Genomic DNA, 23,131 nt, shown 5'->3' on the forward strand with positions numbered 1-23,131 from the left:
ATAACAGCGAGCAAGTTAGTTTGATCATCACTACCAATTTAATGTTCAGTGTCTTGCCAAAAGACACTCTGATATGTGGGACTGAATGACCGACCTTTTGTTTAGCTGATAACCAAATCTACCTGCCGATTCATGTAAAGGCATGAGAAACCTCTAAAGGTCTAGAGGGTGAAAGCTGAAGTTAAATCTGAAAAGTACAGATCAAATACACAATGAAGAGACAATAAGACAACATTTATAAATAATAAAAGTAAAAATTATGAAGGAACAAGCAGAAAGTCTTACCCAGTAACCCATATAATAAATGAGAAGGGCAAAAGAGGGCTTCACAGATTTCAGCACCCGCACAGCATTACAAATTATAATTCGGTGATCACAATTCATTCAGAATGCCAGTAAAAGGCTGTAAGCATCATCAAGTGGAATAGCAAAAAAATAAGAGTTGCTTTTGTAATTCCATTTTTAATTATTGAAGCAGACTTATCACCCTACAGCCACTCCATAGCTTTATGAAAAACTATTGTTTTAATTGCAGAGTTCACTTGGCGGCAGCTGTACATTCTAATCACTTGGTGTTCCAGAAACAAGGCAGCTAAGACAATGAGAGAGGAGTGCTAACTTCACTTAATCTGTGGCTTCATATTTATTTTCTATACACTCTCGGGAGTACATCTGTGCAATGGCATGCCATGGAATAATTCTGCCTGAGTTGTCACCACTACAGTATAGAGAGGGTAGGTGCAAGAGAGGGGAAGGCAGCAGCCTGCTCCCACCACAACAAGCTGACTCACTGTGACAAACACCAATAAATAAGTGATTTATCAGGGAACCTTCAACATAAATCTCCTGGAAAGCTGTGCTGAAAATGCTGGTGGGTTCAGCTGAAACTAATCCTCTGTCCAAGCGTAGCATCTCTACTGTCAATTATCTCTGACAGTATTTGCAAAAACACAAAGACATGCTAGGACAAACCCATGGCTCACTGATTGGATGCATCCTTGCATGTATTGTCTTCATTACGTTTCCTCCTGCCCTGATTAATGAGACAACACTGGATTGCCAGTGGTACATTCTGTCAGCAAACATCCATCACTGACCAGGCTCTCAAACCACAAATCATAAAATGCATTGTTTTCCATGTGCATGTTTCAGTCCATTAGTCTCAGACAGTTTATTTATAGAGATTTACTAATAAACAATAAACATCATACAAAGGAGCCAAATAAATCAACAACAGACCACCGATCTATGACTCAATTTGCAATTTTTTGTTTCACATGAATTAAATCCAAAATCCAGATGCAGTTATGCATATTTATGCCACACGCCTTACTAGTCAGCCTGTTTCCAAGTCACATGTACCAGAAGCTCATAGCTCACAAAAGCACTAGAAATAGACCTTGTGCAATCTTACAGCTTATTGCTATTCATCAGCTAGCACAAACTCGCAAATTTTGCAAAATCATACTTCTGAATGTTCCAAGGAAGTCTGTGAGTAATGGCTTTCCAACTCAACAATTTATCTTGTCCACAAGCCTGAAGATGACAATCGTAGGTCAAGTTCACTTGTCTCTAAGACATTTGGAAAACTAATAATGTCAATAAATAAATACCTTGATATAAAGAATTTATATTTGAAGACTTAAAAAAATAAATAAAATCTGTCGTTTACTGCTGTCTTACGTTTGCACATCCACAATATGAATAAGCTGAATAAATTCTTATCATCTGAAAAACTAGACAGGCAAATGCTGGTCCATTTTTGGTGTGAGAATCCTCAGTTGAGAGTTTAATGTTGATATACTATTGTGTTTGACAACCTATGTAAACCTGTGTTACAGCTGTTATGAAATGCACATTTTCTTTATCAATATTGGATAAAAACTGGAAGAAAAATACTTAGAAATGAGGCACAGGGTCAGGAGTTGACGACAGTGAACATGTCAGTGTATCTATGCTAAAAGTCAATATGGAGCCAGTCCACAACTCTGAAAGGTAGACATTTGGATTCAGCCAAGTCCACCTACTGTCCACCAGAATGCCACTGGACACATCCCCACAGAGGTCAATGTTCTTTGAGGTCAAAGTTGAACTGTGGGTCTAAACCTGGCAGGTGGTGCGTGCTGCTTTCACTTGCACAGCTGTTTGAGTGAGTGTGAAAACAATGGCGTTTTTCTTCAAAGGCCTCAGCTGTGAAGGCATGTTAATGTTACATCCTAGTTTAGGAAAGACTGTTCCATATCAAACTAAAAACGTCTTCTTATTTCTGTAGCACACCTGCTTGGTAATTTATTTCCTTTGAAATCCTATTCTTCACAACAGCGTTCTCTATCCATTACTGGATGAGCTGCTTGTGTGGGCCAGATGTGAGATACTGAAAAGCCATTGTGTGCAACACGCCAGAGACGAGATGTTCTTAGAAGCAGGGCTTTGTGAGGGGCTTTATAAGCAAAGCACGCCCATCGTTTAGACATGACTTGCATTTCTGTCACGTAATAGGAAAATACCTGCTTTTGAAGGACTAGCCACTTAAAAGTATCTGTTCCCAACTAGTAGAAGAAAGAAAAATAAAGTCAAACTACTTAATTTTGATTTCAATCTTACCAGTGGAAGAGATTACCAAAGATGGTTTCAATCAATAATGGCAGAAAATAGTTTTTAATCTTATGTGTAATACCCAAAAGAGGCAATCAAACAATTAAGTGAATATTTAGGTATGGTGGGGATAAAATTAACAAATGAAAAGTCGGTTTAATTTTCTATTTGGAAACTAACCAAGTTTAAATGCCAATGTTTTCCATTCTCTAATGGGGCAACAGATCAAGCCATACTTTATTTGTATTACTTTCTTGTTTCTAAATATCAATCTCTGAAATAACTGTATTTAAATTCTATCCATGAAATGGCTAAATCAAAGTCTGACAAACTTGACACCTAAAACCAAATATAATTTGGGTCTGTTTTTCACAGAGGCCTCAAAGCTGTAAAAAAAAAATAGCTCTAAGCCATTTCTGCATCGGTAAAACCTGTTTTGGGGGAGCCTGGAAGCTCTTCTGGTAGAATACGTAACACACTGAAAAGCTGGGTCATTACAGCGGCATCCTGGGGTCAAATTTAGCCCAATTCTTTTGCTGTGCGTCATCCCACTTCTTTCTCCATTGCTTTTGGTTTGACTCTAATATTGCCAACAAAGAAAAAGAAAGTTTTTAATAAATGACCTGTTTCGTAGGCTTATTCAACATGTATTCTACATGTTTAATTTATAAAGGGCTGCCAGTGGCCACCTAAAGGCCAGGCCTTTAAAAAAAAAAAAAAAGAAAGAAAAACTCTCATGAAGACAGAGCTCTTCCAAACAGGTTATTGCAAAAAATTAAGAAGGAACTTAAATAGCAAACACTATAGTTTCCTACAGACCTCTTCATTCAAAAGACCAGCCCACTATAGCTGAAGACTGCAAGAGTTATAACTTTCCATTTAAGAAAACTATTTTCAAATAAGAGATTAAATAGGCGGGCAGAGATACAAGCTATAAAATTAGCCTGATTAAATCAAATAAAGATGGGATTTAATGTAGAAACAGGACTTTATGGCATTTTGCAGTGACCGTGCAAATACAAGTGTCATTCCACTCGTTTGCGATGATTGCAACTTTAATCTGCAACAACTGATCTTTGGGGAACGTGGGGATTTCAGTGAAACCAACTGTCAGCTCCTTCTAGAAACAATGTTGATGAGTGCAGTCAGAATGGACCAAAAGTCGTTGTGGACAGCTCATGTCCCTCACAGATAGTTAATATATTTATTTTTCTTTTCAGAAATGTATATTTCAAGCTTGGCCCTGATGACATCATCAAGTAAAGGGGTGGAATAAAACAATCCATGATCTTAATTGGCATACGGTTGCCTGGATAAACAGCCTGTCACTTCAATTTAAGGTCAAAGGCCTAATTGACAAATCTCTAGGGCTGGACTCGAATATCCGAATATTCGGTCGTTGTGGTGGTATCCGAATATTCATTTTGAGATTTGAGTTTGTTTAAATGCCCGCCGCCACCAAGTAGCTGCTTTATTGTCATGAAGCATTGGTATGTCTCAGTCTTGTGGACTACAGTGACCTCTGGGGTCAGCATTACTTTTGACTGGCCAGCAGGCTGGCTGTATCACGCAGACCTACTAACTCCGATGTCACGCTTCACTTCGCACGTGTTTGTAAATAGAAAACAGAGTGCTGAAGACGGAGATATCCATGCTAATGCTGTCACACTCTGACAATGAACACCTTGAGGAGCAAGATCAAAGTGCCAAGCAAGAGATGGGCAGCAAAACTGTGACCGCTATTCTAAACTGTCATTAGCTGCCAAATACTGCCTGTACGTTTCGGCCACTTCCACCCCATCAGAGTGCATTTTCTCAAAGGCTGGCTAGATTTTGAACAAAACCAGGAGCTGACTCTTGCATGAAAATGAAGATATGCTCTACTTTCTGGCACATAACATGACAAGAGTGTAGGCAGGCTACTGAAATGTCCGTTGTAAATATATGCTGCTGTTTCATTGCACTACTTGTCTTGTTTAGATTTGTTTTATAGAAATGTTTTCATTGTTGTAAATATATGCCACTGTTTTGCACTACCTGTGTTATCATTATATTAGAATGATCTTCTCCAAGTGACAAGTGAATTGAATTTCATGTGTAAAATCAATGAAGATGCCCTTTAAATGATGTTACTGAATGACTATGTGACTATGGTACTGCCATATTATTGACTGCTTTTACTTGAGAATCGGTTCTTAGTTACTACTTTTAACCTTGAAACAAATGAGAAGAAACTGTCAAAAAGAACATAAGATAAGCACCTGCATTAGAGAAACCCTGCAGTGCAGTTCTAAAGGTTTTCTTACTGTCATTTTGCTTATATACTAGCCAGCCCCTTATGACATTGACCATACTGACAGGCACTGACCCTAATTCTTTCAGTGGTGCATATTCATGAGGTAACTTGGAGCTTTACAGGAATCAGGCCATGACAAGGCATTCTGTTCAGCATCCTTGAGTGGCATTACCCTGATGTAGGGTTTAAAATGCAGCATTTTAGTAAATGCACATTTACTGAGATGACAGCTTGTAATCTCCTAGTTTACTCTCTCAGATGATTTCCAAGCTGGAACTCATCAAACAAGTGAACCTCAGTCCCAAATTGTTGTAAAAGTGCAGTTCAAACATTTAGGTCACGGTCCTGTATTAATATCCGCATGTCCAGCCCTGCCCACTGTAGTCAGCCGGTCGGCAATTTGCTGTCCCAGGATAAACGAGACAAAAATCAATGTGTGACGCAGCCTTTAAAATTCTTTGTTAACACTGTGTCTTTCTCTGCCTCCTTGAGCTTGTCATCTGATACATTCTTTAAAATGTATCCAGTCTCTCGAGCCGAGATGTCAGAGATGTGACCTTGTTAATTCAATTCAGCTTCATTACATGAACACAAAGATAAAAGGTCTGTCGGCCGAGAGATGGTGTTGGACAATAGAAGCACCTTACAGATCCTGGTGGTGTGTGGAACATGAGCAGTGATTTTTTTCTGTTAATCAGTCATTAACACTCCTTAAAACGTTTTTAAACACTAAATCAGTTCCTAGAATTTGTAATGTTGATCTCACTGAGAAGCAACAACTCGGTCTCCTGAAATGCCAATTTCAGGCATTTTTGGGTCACTAACTTGCATTTTTAACATATTAGAAAGCCGATTGATTGCTCACTACATGGCACAAAACGGCATCAAGCAGTCACCAAGCAGTCAACAGCATGGTGTGTACATGTCCTATGGACAGCATTTTTGAAGATTGGTGGGAGCAGTTAAAACAATTTCAGAAATACTGGAGTTGCCTTACAACTTATAACAGTTTGCTATTTAAATAGGAATATTAATCACCTAGAACAAATCGCAACAACACCAGATTTATTTGAATTGATAGAGTTGAAAATTTAGAGATCTGGAGCCTAACTAGATTTAACTCAGAGCCAAAAAATAATCAAATTACATTCCTCAAGCGGGAAAGAAGCAAGCAGGCTGCCGTTATTACTATGACGAATTCCTAACATATAAGCCACTAGAGCAGGGGTGGCAAATTCAATCTAGTTCAGGGGCCACATTCAGCCCAATCTGATCTCAAATGGGCCAGACCCGTAAAATCACAACATAATAACCAATAAATAACGACAACTCCAAATTTTTCCCCTTGTTTTTGAGCAAAAAAGCGCATTCCGACAACGTTCACATTTAATGAACTAACTTTTTACAAAACATTATGAACAATCTTAATTTTTTAAAGAAAAATAAGTGAAATTTCAACAACATTATGCTTTAGCTTATTATTTGTGTATCACAACTTACAAAACATTTAGTTGCAGTTATCTGGAACTGAACAATATAGTATTTTACAACTAGTCAAGATCTAAAAATTATTTTAAATTCCCATTCATTTCCACATCCGTGTAGTAATCCTGACACATCACACAAACTAAAGTGGGAACTATTAAGGAAGAAGGTTAAGTTGTTTCCGTGTCTTGTAAATGTAGAAAAAGTATATATAATAAATGCATAAATGTCGTGGCAGTACATCAACAAGGTTCCACCAAACCAAACTCTGTCGTACTGAAGCAGCTGACTCACATTATATTGCACAATGTTTAATGTCTAAATATTTTTCACAAGAAGCATTCATTTTCACCTCTGTAATTTTTTCACTTTGCAAGGTCATCCTGCAAGCTGGATTGGACCCTCTGGGCGGGACGGTTTTAGCTTTATGTTTGACACCCCTGCATTAGAGCCACTAGCTCTAGATAGCACTAATTTAAAAGTAGTCAGTCAGGCTCCACTAAAGATTTAAGGAATCTCTGTCAGACCATTTTACATATTTCATTATGATGTGTAAAATAAGAACTGTTCCACTGGGTATATGAAGTGTTTTCACCTAGAGTCTGTAAGTGTCCACTTTGGTCACTTCCAGCACATGTAGTGTTGGAGCATGATGAGACACACAACAAAATCCTCCCATTTCCTATTCACAGGATGTTGAGTGAACTGTGTACCTACCATAACTTTCTAAGCCTTTGTCCTTAAATGCACTGGCTGCTTAGCAAATAAACAAGTCTTGCAGGAAAGAAGAGACGAGATCTTCATTTTGTAGCTCATAACATACAATATCAACAACAAGCATGCTTGGAATCCAAAATTTATTCTCTGCACTTGAATCATTGGTGACAGAAAAATATGTACTTACAATTGTGTTTCTTGGCAAGAGGTGTGAAATGAATTTAGAAGCCCCAGAAACTTATCTGGCAGTTACCTATGAGGCAACATCTATTCAAACAGCTTTTTATTGTTTAATAGCTGTTACCTATGCTAAGCTGTGCAACTCCAATATTGCATTAGTTTTATTTATCTTGGAGGGAAATGATTGACAACACTGTTCCACGCTGTCAGAATAAAAAAAAGTAACAATAGGGACAATATTCTAGTGGAATTACAATTAAAAAAGGGTGCATGCAAAATCAGAGGGCATCAGCTGAACGGGTGTCAGTACGTACTCCAAGGAATACAAGTTAATCAGACTAGCTATTAAACTGAGTCTTAAATATGCATAGAATAAAAATGTTCAAGGCCTGCAGTATAGAAGAAGACTTCAAATTCTTTCAACGAGAAAGACACACTATAAACAGAACAGGAGGGAGGCACAATGTGCTTCACTGGCCAGACAGTTTAATTCTGTCTGCCTCATGATAAGTCAGTGAATAGCAGTGACTGCTGCCAACTGCTGCTGTTACAATGAAATCAAGTGCTGCTCAGCCACAACTGCACAGTCTATAAACATTACTCACATGGCATTTCAGACACAGACTCAAGGACAGGAAACCGTACCATCACTGTTCATGTACTGAGCACGTACAATCTTAACGGTATTGTAAAAGACCCTCATTCAGTGAGCCTTGGTTAGCCTGCCGGGTCACAGTTACAGGGAAACACTGCTGAGAAGGACACTTCAATAAATATACTGAAAAGAGAGCGTGAGACTGAACAAAAGAAGACAGCATGTCCCGGGACACTTTACCTTTTCTCAGTCATAGAAAATGTTGTCTTCAGATGAAACAGTCCTCTCATAAAAATTATCCTGTAGGTTGTTTGTGCAAGCAGCTTATTATGACCACGTCAAGTTTAATTGTTGCAGGATCATATACTGACCAAAGTACTTATGACAGGAGCAAATGAGGCAGTGAGGTGACGTGTAGGGAGGGGGTTGGTGTGGATGGATAAGTTAACAAAACACTAGACTTTGGGAAAGTATGGGAGACGGCTGTTTGTGTCCTGTTAGTCAGCGTTTTGTTTTGGCCTTAAACATTCAATAAACCTACCCATGTGTATTTTTGTAGCCATCACAACAAAGGTACTCACTTTAACCAAACATGTATAAATTCAGCACAGTAAAGCTATATTATTGAAGAAGCCTAGTTATGTATGATAGGTTCCCTGCTATCACTTGCTGTCAATATCCAACATTCAATGTTTATCGGCTCAAAATATCGGTCATCGGCCTTCCTCAATTACCAATAATAAATATCAATGTCAACCCTGTAAAAAAATAAATAAAAAGGAAAAACATCAGTTGATGAAAAGCCACACTCAAAGTTGAAGTGGTGAGAAAGTGATGCGCATATTGGAAAAGGCTTTCATGTTGCTCTAGAGAAGAATTCAAACTGGTCTCACAACACTGTACAACTGCTGCATATGGTGGGCAAGGTTTTTTGATGATACGTTTCAGAAGGTTTGTGTAGAGTTTAACGATTAGTGAGGTGTTTCCATAGGCAAAAGGCCTTATGATATGGCACACTAAGAACAGCAAGCAAGAAAGGTGCCCTCCATGTCAACGTACAACTCTCCACACTACCAACAGCTGATTTTGGTTGTAAAAAGTGGATGAAATGGATCTTTGGTTGACGGTCACACTGCATTGTACTGGTATTTATAGTGTCAAGTGGATGTGTATACGATTTTAAATCTCAAAAAAGTGAAATTTTCCCTATGAACAACTGTACTGAGTATTGGCAAACTTGTCTGGCCACCACAGAAAAATTTAAACTTGCTTTGAGTAACAGTCCTTGCACAGATGCACTTTTATACATAAATGCTGCTGTACTAATAAATACACATTAGCAAAGTAAAGCAAGCTGCTGCTGTAATTTTATGTGTTTTGGCCACAAACCTAAGTGCGCTGCCAACCTTAATAACCTCAAAAAACCTTTAGCCAGTTCTGTTTCAGTGAATGAGGCTTAAGTGAAGAAGGTTTCACATTCAGAGAGTTCTTTTCAGACAAATGGGCATCATGGTACATTTCAGCCAATCATGTGGTGAAAGCCTTAAGAAGAGGACAGAGACTGAGAACAGCTGCACAGACGCCACGACGGACAATAAGTGAGGACCAACAGAAATGAATGGCATAAAAACATTGTGGTAGTTTGCCCCGGTAGCTCAACAGGCAGAGCGGGTGACCCATAAACAGCGACCCAACATGGGTTTGAATCCAGGCCATGGCCCTTTGCTGCAGGTCCTTCCCTCATTCTTCTCCTCACTTTCCTGTGTCTCTCTCACTGCTGTCCTATCAATAATAATAATAATAATAATAATAATAATAATAATAATAATAATAATAATAATAATAATAATAATAATAATAAAAAGAAAAAAGACTGTGATATCTGGATTTTTGGGGCAAAATTTTTATGGGAAGCACATTAGAATTATTAATAAAACCAAACTTGAATCACAATGTTTACCATAAATAATGAATGAACTTTTCAAATTTGACAGAATGCTTACCACAGAACTCATCAAATATCAGATTTTAAAGGGTCAAAAGCAAAACCGACCACCTGCACTTAACAGTTTGCTTTTAATCAATCAAGCAAAGCTCCTAAAAGTGGTTATCAGCAAATATTACCGCAAAAAAAACAGATGAACGCTAGGCTCAGCCTTACACTAGTCTGACTAAGACGATGGGAAGAGCCCTTGTTTTTACAAATAATCTATTGACAGGCGTCTCGTTACAACACGATAGGTAAATCTGACCCTAATGCACCCAGACAACATGACACCCATCAACCTAATTAGTGGAATGGGGAAGGGGAAGTGGGGGTAGGGGACGAGGGGTTGCACAGTGAATGTCCAATGAACAGTCATAGCAAACATACAAGTGTGACCCACTAGACAACTCCGCTTTAGGGGTTGGCTTTGCCTAACTGGGCCTTTGGTGTCTGAAGCCCCCAGGGTTTAGAGCATCCTGGAGCTCCAAGGCGAGGCTAATAACCAGGCTACGGTTCGACAAAACACAAGAGGAGCTAAACAAACACACCTATAGATGAGTCGATCTACTACGCTGACATCGAAAACTGTACAAAATATCTGGAACGGTCTGGTATTAAATCTCACGCTTCTAAATTATTACTTTAACCTTGGATTTGATAGCAAAATCTTGTGTGACTATAACATAGAGTCAGGGCTAGAATGCAGGAAAAACCTATCTCACTCTCAACATGCAAACACACTACCCCATTAGAGCATATACCAAACATGTTGGGTTTAAAGTTTAACCCAGGTTACTATTTTGCTCATCTAGCCCACAATAGTTGCACTTAAAAATGATACATGATGGTTATGTATTTTTGTTTTTTTGTTTTTTTGCAAAAACATAGCCTAGTCAACCAAACTGAATCTGTAGCAGTGGGTGGCGCACAGATAGCAAAACATGTCAAGTCAGCAATTTAATCTTAGGATGACTATAAAAATACGTTTAGAATACATGTTTTCTGTGTTTTTAGCATTTCCTTCATCAGATACCTCTCTGTAAGCTGATACACTGGATAAAGAGAGGAGGGGCGACATATGACAAAGGTCAGTGACTGGACATGAACCCTGAACATCACGGTTGCTCACATAATCATTTTAACAAGTGCATTAATAATTAACAGCAGCAGTGTCTTGACTACTTGACCTCTAAAGTTGAAACTCTACTGGATGCTGATGTGATACCAGCAGGGATAACAAAAACTGACTCATCATTCATTTTTTTTATTTCTTGAAAGAGAGCCTTGATTTCACAGACAAACAAAATCACGCTTCTCATTTCTAGCCTATCACTGTCAATTTTACTTAATAAAATGATAAGTGATTTTTCACCAGGAACAACTGATTCTCCTAGCTTTGGAGTTACAAGACTACACCGAGACAGATTCTTCTGAGTGAGCTGAAAGCTGTGTGAATAAGGAACTTGAAACGCCACATAACAATGTCCTTAGCTAATGATATTCTCCTCGGCCTTGGCAGTAACACTGGTTTAGGGAACTACTGCTATAGTAAACCAGACAAGGTAATGTTTGCAGTTTATTTGCCTACATTTTGGTTTTGAGAAAGACATTTGAAAAAAAAACTTCATATAAAGAGTATTACGGTTACTACAGCTCTGAGGACACTGCTTCAATCAGAGCCCAGCTTCAATGCGAAGCTGTGATTGGACACTCACTGTTTGGGGTTTAGGATTAAGCGAATCCTCAAAATTATAAAAATGCTGAATATCTTCTTTCTAAGAATGGTTTGGCTGCACCTCATTATGATTCTGCTATAAAGGAAAAATCTCTGGCTTGTTTGAATTTATTTAAAATTTATCACAATCGTCTTTTGCGGCGTTAAGCTCAGGATGTAGTGATGGTGTTGCTGGGAAAATACTGTCAGGGAGAATTGTTTTGGTGGAATGGTTGCACTGTGATTCAAATGGGTCATTCCTCAAAACAAAAGAAAAAAAAAAAGCAGGACTGCCTTATGGGCTGATCCAAATCTCCATCAAACTTGTCATTTTCAGTGGGAAAGTTGCCGCTTCATGGAGGTTTTTGTTGTTTTTATTCCCAAAGCCAAGGGGATTTTGAAAATGGTAACATGCAGATAGCAAAAGAGAAGGAGAATGCAGCATAAAACGCATGGTTCAATTTGGCTGTCTTCGACCCTCAGCCTCCATCCAGTGAGTCAGACTAACCTGAAGAAAATAGTGTAGATCTTGATAAAGTCCAACCACAAAGAAGATCCATATCCAGCTGGGTCAGTATATGGGCCGTCACTTATTTTAATGTTGTTTAAAATGACTTAAATGATCGCACACACTCGCTTTTTTAACAAGAATCTTCTCATTCTGATTCTTTTAAAATTCATGTTGCTCTATTAGTTCATTGCTGCTGGAAGACATCATCTGTCAGAGCAAATGTTTTTGTTGGGTGTGCTACTTGTCCAAACTGAATTATTCAAAATTACTTTTATTAACTTTACTTCCTCTTCTTAGGAAGCAGTGCCAAATACATTATTCCTTTTTTTTTACTCAGTCAACACTTAATATAATGAAGGTACTATATCTTAAATATTTCACTTCATTATATTTTATATATGTCTTTTATCGCATTTTTGCTTTTTACTCACATTCTTTAGAAACTTTTTCCCTTGGCTCCGTTCTTTACTGCAATGATCCAATTTCCTCTTCAAGGATCAATAAAAATTTAGTCTGCATCCTGCTAATTCAAACAGTGAGTGCAAAACTGGAAACTGAGGCAAAACATAAATCTGTGGCACCACACTTTCAGCAGAACCTGACTGTAACAACTCGAGGGAAAAGACTTTAAAACTGCTGACAGAAAACGTAAGTGGCAAATCTGTGAACCTGGGTACACACAGCTCTGACAGCTTCCAGTGCTTACTGGATGCTTTCAGTGCCTTGTCAGACCAATCTGTTGAATTTATTCACTTTTGGTAAGACAGCAACCTGACACGGCTTGTCTAAAGTCTTCCAAGTAGTTTCACACAACTTTTTGCCAACAAAGTCCTGAATGAGACCTCCATTTTGCAGTTCCGATCTCATTATCCTCCACTGGGCTATTGTGGAAATACCCTGGCAACTCGCTAATCAGCGCCCATGTCAATGCCAGGATTGTTTACGGGGGAATGGAATCTCCTTTGGGAATGTCACGGCATCCTCAGAGGCCTGTGACTGTGCACTGAGCTTGGAGCGAGGTGCCTTTTCACACCAAGAATGAAAGAGTCTGCGGCTCTGTGTACGAGTCGAACAGGGCCTGAGGACAGCAGCGTATGCATTATACATAATTAATGAACATACGGAAAGGAATAACAATGGATGCTTAGCCCCGCACAATGCATCAGTATCTGCGGCTGGGGTCGGAGGTCATGTCTGGCTTTGTGCGTGGCTGTCGATGATGGAGACAAACAAGGAGACCTTTGAGAGTGCGGGAGGTTTCATGTACATAACAAGACAACAAAAGAAAGCAGTTGGTTGCATAACAGGAGAATGAGGACAGTCAGACTGCACACTGCTTTGAATTTAGTTTGATTTAAATGCCTTGTACTGAATTAATTATGTCCCAAACCTGATAGTGCTGTCAATAGAATGTGTTTCGATGACTTATTTTTGTATATCAATGTACTACTCCTTTGGATAAACTTCACATTTCCTTACCATTACCTTTCTGTGTACAATATGTGATAAGGGCTGAAAACATGTCAAACTAAAGCTTGCTTTTGGATGTTATTGAGGATACTGTCATATTATGTGACAGTATATTTGTAGAAAATGCATCGTGCCATGTGCAAACAACCTACCTGAATGCTATGACTGGTCATTAAAAGATGCACAGGTAGCATTCATTTTGCAACAAAAAATGACAACAGTCTACTTAGTGGCAGGAACATCATGACATGCCTGATGATGAAAAACAGCAGGTCAACACAAGAAACTGACAACAATCATCAGCAAAAGCTCAGCCACATGCAGGGCTACCAGTTCCTATGCCTTCAAGCATCCACACACAGTGAAGGTCAAAGGAAAATCCAGAATGCTTTCAAATATGATCAGTTACAGCGCATCCCTATTTGCTGCTCATTGAATTTTGAACAAGAGTGTACATTCACTCAACACTCTGTGTAGGCAGAGTGTTGAGTGAAATGTTAATGGAACCTTGCTAACATGCTGTTGCCAATTCAAACTGGGTAAATAATAGCAAGGATTGACAAGTCGCTACCATATCATCTTGCATAGTGTCGTCATTTAGATCCACTCCTTGCTTGTTACATTTGGTCATACTAAACGCTTGTTTTAAGCACCACTTGTTTTTTGTGTCAGTGTGCTTTTTGTGTGGATAGTCTGTACTACCACAAATTTTGGGCTGCATGCAAACATCCAAGTCCAACTTGTGTGGATAATGAAATCTGGCCATTAAGCAGAGTACCTGACTCATTAAAATGCTGACCCGATGATGAATCTAAAGGCAATGACTTAGTGCAGTTATCACAATGCAGAACAAAAACACTAAAAAAAAAAACCCAGAAGTGCAAAGTGGCTGAATATCAATCTGTACAAGTCAATTCATGGAGAATCATCTGATAGTTTTTGGGATATTTCAATTTAGACCGAATTGTTGGCCTGACAGACCGCCATATGCTGAGTCATAGCTAAAAACTAGTCAGATTTTGGAGTCGGCTGGCTAAGTTAGAATGGATTCTCGATGATGGACTCTTAAAATGAAGTTTGCGTTGAACACAAACATCCTCATGAATACTGAGAGAGGAAAAAATCTCAACACACTTCAGCCTACAGATGTTCTGAAATGATCTCCGTTTCACTCGGCCAACTCATACTCCCAACCCACCCAACATCATTGGCCCTAAGCAATCGCTGTCTGGTAAGATATGACTAATCCTCCAGGTACTACAGCAGTAAATCTGAAATCTATCAGGTCTTATCTGTTGCACCACAGAGTGTGCTGTTATTTCGGCTACAGCTGAAAACTTGTAACAGCAATATTAGTTTGCTCACTTGTTTCCACACAGCACTTAACCTTGGAAATGTGAACAGTCTTCTCATGATTTATAAAGGAGTCAAAGCTAAAACAGTTCTGCAGTCTGGCATTTCACCATCTTATGCTGGACTAATCTGCTCTCTCCTAATCCCACACCGGCCTGGTATAAAGCAAAGAAACTGGCCAATAATCAGCTGCCACTGACACCAAACTGAATACAGACAGAGTTTACAGTAATAACCCAGAGCAATGACCTGAAAGAGTTGGAGAACATGGCTGCTTGAAAGTACCTGTTCTAAAAGTAGGTAAATATAAATCTTACTGAGGCATATATGAGGGCAATATGAGGACAATAAAGCGATTAGTCCACAGTGGCTTGTTTGATGAGTAATTTATGATCTGATTTTTTTTTTTTTATTTAGCTGTAAAATTTCTCTTCAGCGTGAAAAAAAAATACAATCCCAATAAAAACGAACACAGAAAATGAATCATCTGGCTACAACAGCTAAAGACAGATACTCATCACTACTGCAATTACAGCACTGTTTTGAAGGAATCCTGATCTAAACTCACAGTGAATGGAGCAAATGCGAGTTTCTGAATCAAAGTTATCTCCATCTAGAAAGGACATTATGACCGACAGGAAAACTGCCCGCTATGAGGAAAGTGTATCTAGCTTGGCCTGAACTTTATACAGACATCATAGGTCAGTGGAATATTTCATTCTGATCCTACATGGTCAAAGGCTGTCACGTTTCACTGGAGATACTACAAACAATTAAATTTCTACGTGCAGTTTCCCGGACAGGAGTACAGGTTAGTCCACTGTAGACTCTTCTTTGTTACCACTCATAAGTCACTCCTGCAGACATTAACGGAAATTCACTAAAATGAAAGCAGACATCCTGAGACAAAGAGCATTATTTTTTCATGTATGAAACTGTAATGAAACAGAGCAGAGCACTAGATCAGATAACGCATCAAGCACCAACATGCTAAGAATGCTAGTCCAGTTTGCAAAATGCAGATAAGAAGCTGCTGTTAGTTTCCACAAATACACGTACATGAAAAATCCAACTGGCGCAGCTATGTGTTCTCCCACTGCAGTGAACCATGACCCTGAAGGCAAAACACTAACGAACCATGGCTTGTAAAGTGTTCCACCCTAATCATGGTGGAGGCAGAAATGTGATAGGATTCAGAGGTATGTTGCTCCAACTAATTAGTCAAGCTGACCGGGAAATGTTTCACAAGGGAGATGACTGGAAAACACTCGGCCCTCCAGAGTATAGTATACTGAAACTACCCTTCAGCGGGGCATTTACTTCCCGAATGTTGCAGTGATGCTCAATGCTGTGGATGTGTATATGAGTGATGTGTATGTGTACATCCTACTCTGTCTGTAGTTAGTTTGCCTAGTTAAATAAGGATTAAGGGCCTCCATGCATGTCTGATTAGATCGTAATCTAATACAGGGAGTGAATCAGGAGTGCATCAGAAGACCATGGGAACTGTGGATCAAATAACATGTGAGGGAGTGGGGAGCTTTCAGACACTCCCTTGTGAATGGCACCTAATTTAGGATTCAACATTTCAAATGCGATCACTTTAAAAGAGAATGCCAAATGGGAAAGCTAGAACCAACACTTATTTTCTGATAGGAGCACTGGAGTTCTTGAACTACATGTAATAAATCTCCCAGCAAATGAATGATGTGCAGCCAGGACAGGGTTTTTTGTTTTTTTTTTTTTTTTAAAGCGCGCACATGCAGTTCTCGTGTGGAGAACACGATAAGCCAGACTCCATTTAAAAAAAACGAGGAGTTTAACGTTGTCCTCATTTGATGGTTAGCATAAACAGGCACAAATACGAACCAATCACGACTCGACATGGTCTCCAGGCGAATGTGGCATCACCGGGTTCACCAAACGGCACATCATGGAGACATGATTAAACTTTAAAACCGGTGGCAATAGTTCACCGGGCTCCTTATCAAGTTTGATGGCAGTTAGTTCTACAGCCGAACAGAAACAAAAGATTAAATATCACTGAAATACCATAGTTATACCGGCGTTAGGAGAAAAGTGAGGAATTGGTGTTTAATTTGCTCCTTTTTTAAACCAGGTTTTGTGTACAATTCTCTCCCCAAGCGACTGGGGATACTAGCCAACCTAATGTAAGCCACGACTAGCCGGGGAGACGGCTACCCTCCACGGAATACCCTCTTCAGACACACACAGACACACACACAATACACATATGTAACATTAGCTGACTACACTGCGGCTCCATATAACGTTTTGTGGCAAAGTACCGTGAAAGAAGGAAAAGCACACACGGCGAGCATGTAGCATGAATGTGCTAGAAGTACCTGGTCTGTGGTCGGGGCTGCGGTCGCTGACCACCGTCGGCTGCTTAGATAAGCTTAGCTTTCGCTGTCTCCGTCTGGCGCTTCACCGCTGTTAAATTCCCTCCTCATCACAGCTCAGCCCGGTACACTCAGACACGACGGGCTCAAAGTGTTTGCGAGTGTTTTTCAGTCCGTCCTCGGGCTGAAGGAAAGCGCGCCAGTGTTGGTCTCCACGGTGAGTGAGGTTAACCCCAAACAAAAAGGCTCCCCCGGGACAAGAAAGCGCACCAGCAGCCTTTCACTCACTCACTGTTGCTTTTCTGGAGGGGAAATAAAAACAGCTGTCTTCCCCGCAGCATTCCTTCATATTTAAAACCAAAGTCTCACTAAAGCAGCCTTTCCCTGAAGTCACGGGACGTTATTTCCAGATTAAAACTTGTGAGGAGGCTCTGCTCGGTGCGACTGAGCGGAGACACACGGTGGATCCGGACTGAGCGGAGGAGCAGCGCTGTCCCCGCGCTGCGTTCACGGCCTGTCCGTAATGTTGGAAACAAGCAAACCAAAGCGGGGAAAAATAGGACGAGGAGACAGGAGATTTGCTCATCATATTCCAGTAGTCCAGACGTTCCGGGGTGAGGACCTGTCTGGCAGTGAATTAAAAAAATAGACACAATGCGAGTCACATAACGGATTAATATAACCCTGCATAGCTAACATAGATAAAGAGCTTTTGTTTTGTTTCGTTCATGCTGCCGCAGCAACATCCTAAAGGAATCCAAGTAACAAACCAACCAACCAGGGTCACATTCGTTGTTGACATCTAATGTCCGTCTAAAGTTTAACCTTGTCATGCATGAATTATTTTTAAAAACTGATGAGCTTTCTGTGTTTTCGTAATCCCCGAACAACACTTAAAACATGACCTACCTTTCCATATCTATTAAGACGCGAGCTTTGGTTGGGCTTGCATTTTAGATTTCATCTAGTTATTTGGAATAAGGAGTAACCAATAAATATAATAATCGGCCAATATATAATATATTATTATTATTATTATTATTATTATTATTATTATTATTATTATTATTATTATTATTATTATTATTATTATTATTATTATTATTATTATTATTATTTTTATTATTATTAACAATACGCTTTTCTTTTCTTCTTCTTTTTTTTTTTTTTTAATGATGTCAACATATGTGGATGCCAGGTCTTAGGAGGTAGAGAGACACGCAACTGTCCACACACATCAGCAGTTTTAAATACTACTGGTCCATAGGGAATATCTTTAGATTAACACATATCTCCATGAAACTTCTTTTGGATAACAAGTTTTCAGAAATGTTACTTTAAAATATGCAAATCAGGTGCTTTCTCGTTAAAATGCACCAATTAGCATAAACCTGCCAAACAGGAAACTGAACGTTGGACAAGCTTCCAGCTTCAAAATTCATGTTTCATTAATCTGAATACTGTCAGCAGCCAGAAGAAGAAAAATCCTTCCCTTTCCACCGTGTTTTTATGAATAACTGTTATCTAATAAAGCTGTAAATGATATATATATAGATTTCTGGTTTTCAGAAAAAAAGAATTTAGTAAAATTCCATACATTTTTTATATTTTTTTGGAAACCACTATTTGCAAATAAACATTTGAAATAATATAATAATTTTATAATCATGATCACCATCAAACTTCCGTTTACTTACTTTTGTCTATTGTTCAGTACACATGAGTTACAATTTTTTTCTATATACACTACAGTTAAAAAGTTTGGAGTCACTTAGAAATGTAATTATTTTTTAAAAGAAAAGCTTTTTTTCAATGAGGATAACATTAAATTAATCAGAAATACAGTCTAGACATTGCTGAATGACTATTCTAGCTGGAAACATCAGATTTTTAATGGAATATCTACGTAGGGGTACAGAGGAACATTTCCAGCAACCATCACTCCTGTGTTCTAATGCTACATTGTGTTAGCTAATGGTGTTTAAAGGCTAATTGATGATTAGAAAACTCTTGTGCAATTATGTTAGCACATGAATAAAAGTGTGAGTTTTCTTGGAAAGCATGGAATTATCTAGGTGACCCCAAACTTTTGAACAGTAGTGTACCTATCAGATAAAATGTGGAAAACAGCACTACTAACAGCACTGTCATTATAGAATAATTCTATTATTATTTTTTCATTAAGCTGCCACACAGGGCCCTGATAAGCAAAATATAACCACTTCTGTAGAACACCCAGTACAGTGGATAGATAAAAATATCAAAACCCATATGGGTTGATTTTGATCAAAGTATTCTTACACTACATTTAACTGGGGAATATTCTTTTATCTGTGCGTGTTTTTTGTCGAATTAAACTTTCAACAGATATACCACATGTGACGGGCACATTTCCACTATCCACCATTTTGTATTTCTGATGCAATATTTCAGAGTAACAAATATTACAAAGACTCTGATCGTATAAGTGTAAATAACTGTCCATTGTAGTGGATGCCATGTATGAAAGGGTTAAGTGTATTTGGATGGTGCCACAGTACCAGAGGCTAACAAAGGGCCACTCAGTTGGGTGTCGCTCATCTTTCAAATGATCTGTAACATAAATGCATTGCATGAAGCTGTGTTTAGCCAACTAAATACACGACAATGAGATGAAGTTAATCTTTTTGGGGAGATGTTCAGTTACCCACCAGATGCAACACAGCAATGAACTATGTGTAGTCACTTCTAGCCATGTACAGATCATGTTGCCCCTGCATATTGTTGGCGGCTTTAATGGCCAAGAGCTGCTGGCTTTTAAAATGGTTGCCACAGTGCACATTACATCATCTAAAAGGTTTTAAATAAAAGGCAAGTCATATGCATTCAATCTTAAATCAGAATGCAGGAGATGCTTCCTGAAGGCAGCACTGAAGTAGTAAAGTGCACACAAGAGTCCATTTTTATTACAGGAGGCTGATTCACCACTACAGTACAGCTTCCATCAGCTATAAAACACTTAAACTGTCAGGGAGGACCAGGGGTACAATTGGTTTTCTACTATTCTCGTAAATGGACCTTGAGTTAAGATTCTTTTCATGCCTACTCCTGTTTTTTTTTCTGTCTTTCTCATCAGACGTGTATTGTAGCCATCCAAGAGACTTCCCTTAAGATTAACTACCGGTAAATAGTGTTGCAGAGCAAAAAGCCACCAGCTCTCATGTAACAGTTACTTAGTATTACAGTGAGTGGGTTCTATGAACTGACCAGAGTGTTTAAATAACCACTCAGCACTGTCACTCATTGCTTACCTGGACTGACTGCTTGGTTGGATTTACTGAATTATTTTTTCCCAAAGGCTCCATGTTTGTGCTGTGTGGCTTGTTCAGCCACGATGTGAAGACAGCATATGTAGGTGGTCAGATAAACAGTTGGGCACAAGAACTGGATAGCCAGGAATTGGAAGAAGATTCTGTGGTCAGATGAGTCCAGTTTCCAGCTTTATCTTCCTCCTGCTAATGTGAGGGTACGCAGAAAGCCAAGTGAAGCATTATTTCCAGCACGTACAGTATCTACTGTCAAGCATGGTGGAGGCAGTATCATGGTTTGGGGATGCATCTCACTGTCTGTGATGACACACTGAACTCTGCCAAGTATTGGTCCATTCTCCAAACCCACATGCTCCCTTCTGCACGTTCACTGTTCAGTCGAGGTCAAAACTGGATGTTTCTACAAGATAATGCCCCTTAAACACATCCAGGACCAGTAGAACTTGGCTGCAGGAGCTCAGTATCCAGGTCTTAGAGTGGCCAGCTCAATCCCCAGACATGAGTCTCATTGAAAGTCTGTGGCGGATTATCAAAAGGTCTGTTTTAAAGTGTAAACCAAAGAATTTAGAAGAATTCAAAACAGTAATTCAAGAAGAATGGGACAAGATTAACCCTCAACAGTGTGAAAGGCTCATGGGGAACATGAAAGCCAGGATTAGAGCTCTACTGTGTGCTAATGGAAGGACTACTAAATGTTAATTTGATGATGTGATGGTTTATTTATTTTTTGTTCAGTTTTGAACACATTCTGTTATTTGTTGACTTTGATACAGACAATGTTGAGAACTGACATATTGAAACGGTCAAGAATTTAGTTTTGTTAGTTTTTCTTGTGAACAATAAAGAAAATCATTTGTATTTGTTTGTGTCTGTCTAATGCAGCCACACCTTCTGAAACACAAACGTGCTTTTTCACAAATATTTCATGATAATATTTGAGATTGAGTAAAATTTTAAGGGTGTCCAAAAACTTTTTTCCACCACTGTAGATAACTGAAAAGACAGTGTGATCCTCTGAGAGTGATGTGCTTCCCCTCAGAGGAGAGAAAATCCAGCAGATCAGGCTCTGAGTAGCTTTTGGCCTCAGTGTCACCTCAACACTGACACTCACACATTAGAATTCATATCTTAGTATGTCCAGTGACCAGAAGCAGACCATTCTTTCAAGATGTACCCAATTATCAATGATCTGAAACAGGATTATACATAGGAATGGTCCGAAATACACTAATTAAGAAATATTTCACGCATGTCATATGTAGCTTGAAGGGTAGAACCTCCAGCATTGTATCTATGAACAGCAGTTAGGCAGGCTGGTCGATGAAGATGTTGCCTGTGGAAAGATGGAGTGTTGTGGAATTCCAGCGAGGTCGACAGGATGAGGAGGCGGACACAGAGATACACACTGGAGACTCAGATGACTGAGGTTGTGGACAACTAGAACCGACAAGGCAGCAGTACATGCAAGCAGTGCCAGCATCAGTTCTGAGGAGTCTCTCTGATCTTTGGGTATATATTGTAGTTGAGAGAAGGTCAGATTTAGATTACAGACCATTATGGAGACAACTAGTCTGCAATATCTAATCTCCTGCAGACGCTGCAGGAGATTATATTGTCTATTCTGACATGACCAGGCAAAGGCCACTATTACCTTAGAAAGGGGAAAGAGCAATTTTTCCTTCACATGGAGGATCATTACAAAATCCTTCATAGTTCCAGGGAGTTTCTTAAGAAGAGTTAAAGTAAGGAAGGAGGAAATTTAAACCTGGTCACCCAATCTCATCCCTCCTGGCTCCTGCTGATCCTTCTCTCAGACAGATGATCCCAGGCCTGTTTTAGTTCACTTTCCACCTCGCAGGCTTCGATGACAGACTGTCTCAAAGTGAGGATAAAAGTGAAGCACCTTACTGTCAGTTCTGTCAGCTGGAAGAAACATCTACCTGTGAAGGAAATGACCTGAAGCCACCAGTCAGACACAGTCCAGCAAAGGATTCCTGCATCTGTATGTCATTGTCTGGATATATAGGAGTGATTTTGCTGGTGTGCTTTGGACCATTATCATGGTGGAATATTCCTCTTCTTCCAAGCAGCTGGCCAGGGAGTCATCTTGTCCACCTGTATTTTGGTGTATCCAGAGACATCCATCCTTCCATCTATAAATGTCATCAACATCTTTTACTCACACAGTCCCATATCATCACACTCCCACCTCTGTGCCGTACCATCAGGACTATGCTTTTACTGTAGCAGTCCTGGTCAGTCCAGCATGCTGGACTCCATCTGAGCCAAACAAACTAACCTTTGTCTCATCTGATCAAAGAATGTTCTTCCAACAGTAATCAGGCCTCTTGTTATGTTTTTTAACAAAGTTTCATCATGTGTGGAAGAGGAAGCAAGTTCTGCTGTTCAAATGTCTATTTTAACTATGTTCAACAGTTAGGGTAACTGGAAATCACAGGTGTACTCATGTTTCAGTGATTTCCAAATTGCTTTAGACCATTTGTAAGGGAACATACTCTTAAATAATTATATCTATATACCATATGTGCTGTAGGTT

The 23,131-nt window shown here is 39.2% G+C and overlaps 1 protein-coding gene across 5 annotated transcripts in view; it reads right to left on the reverse strand.

The window, feature by feature from the left end:
- Positions 1 to 17,744, reverse strand: part of arhgap32b (Rho GTPase activating protein 32b) — a 123,930-nt gene extending 106,186 nt beyond the window's left edge. For all 5 annotated transcript variants that reach the window (XM_055017200.1, XM_055017199.1, XM_023273370.3 and 2 more), the window contains exon 1: positions 17,270 to 17,744. The gene's annotated coding sequence lies outside the window, so the exon portion shown is untranslated. The remainder of the gene's footprint in view (positions 1 to 17,269) is intronic.
- Between the last annotated feature and the right edge of the window lie 5,387 nt (positions 17,745 to 23,131).

The sequence above is a fragment of the Amphiprion ocellaris genome, chromosome 14, assembly GCF_022539595.1.
Source record: "Amphiprion ocellaris isolate individual 3 ecotype Okinawa chromosome 14, ASM2253959v1, whole genome shotgun sequence".
Taxonomy (NCBI): domain Eukaryota; kingdom Metazoa; phylum Chordata; class Actinopteri; family Pomacentridae; genus Amphiprion; species Amphiprion ocellaris.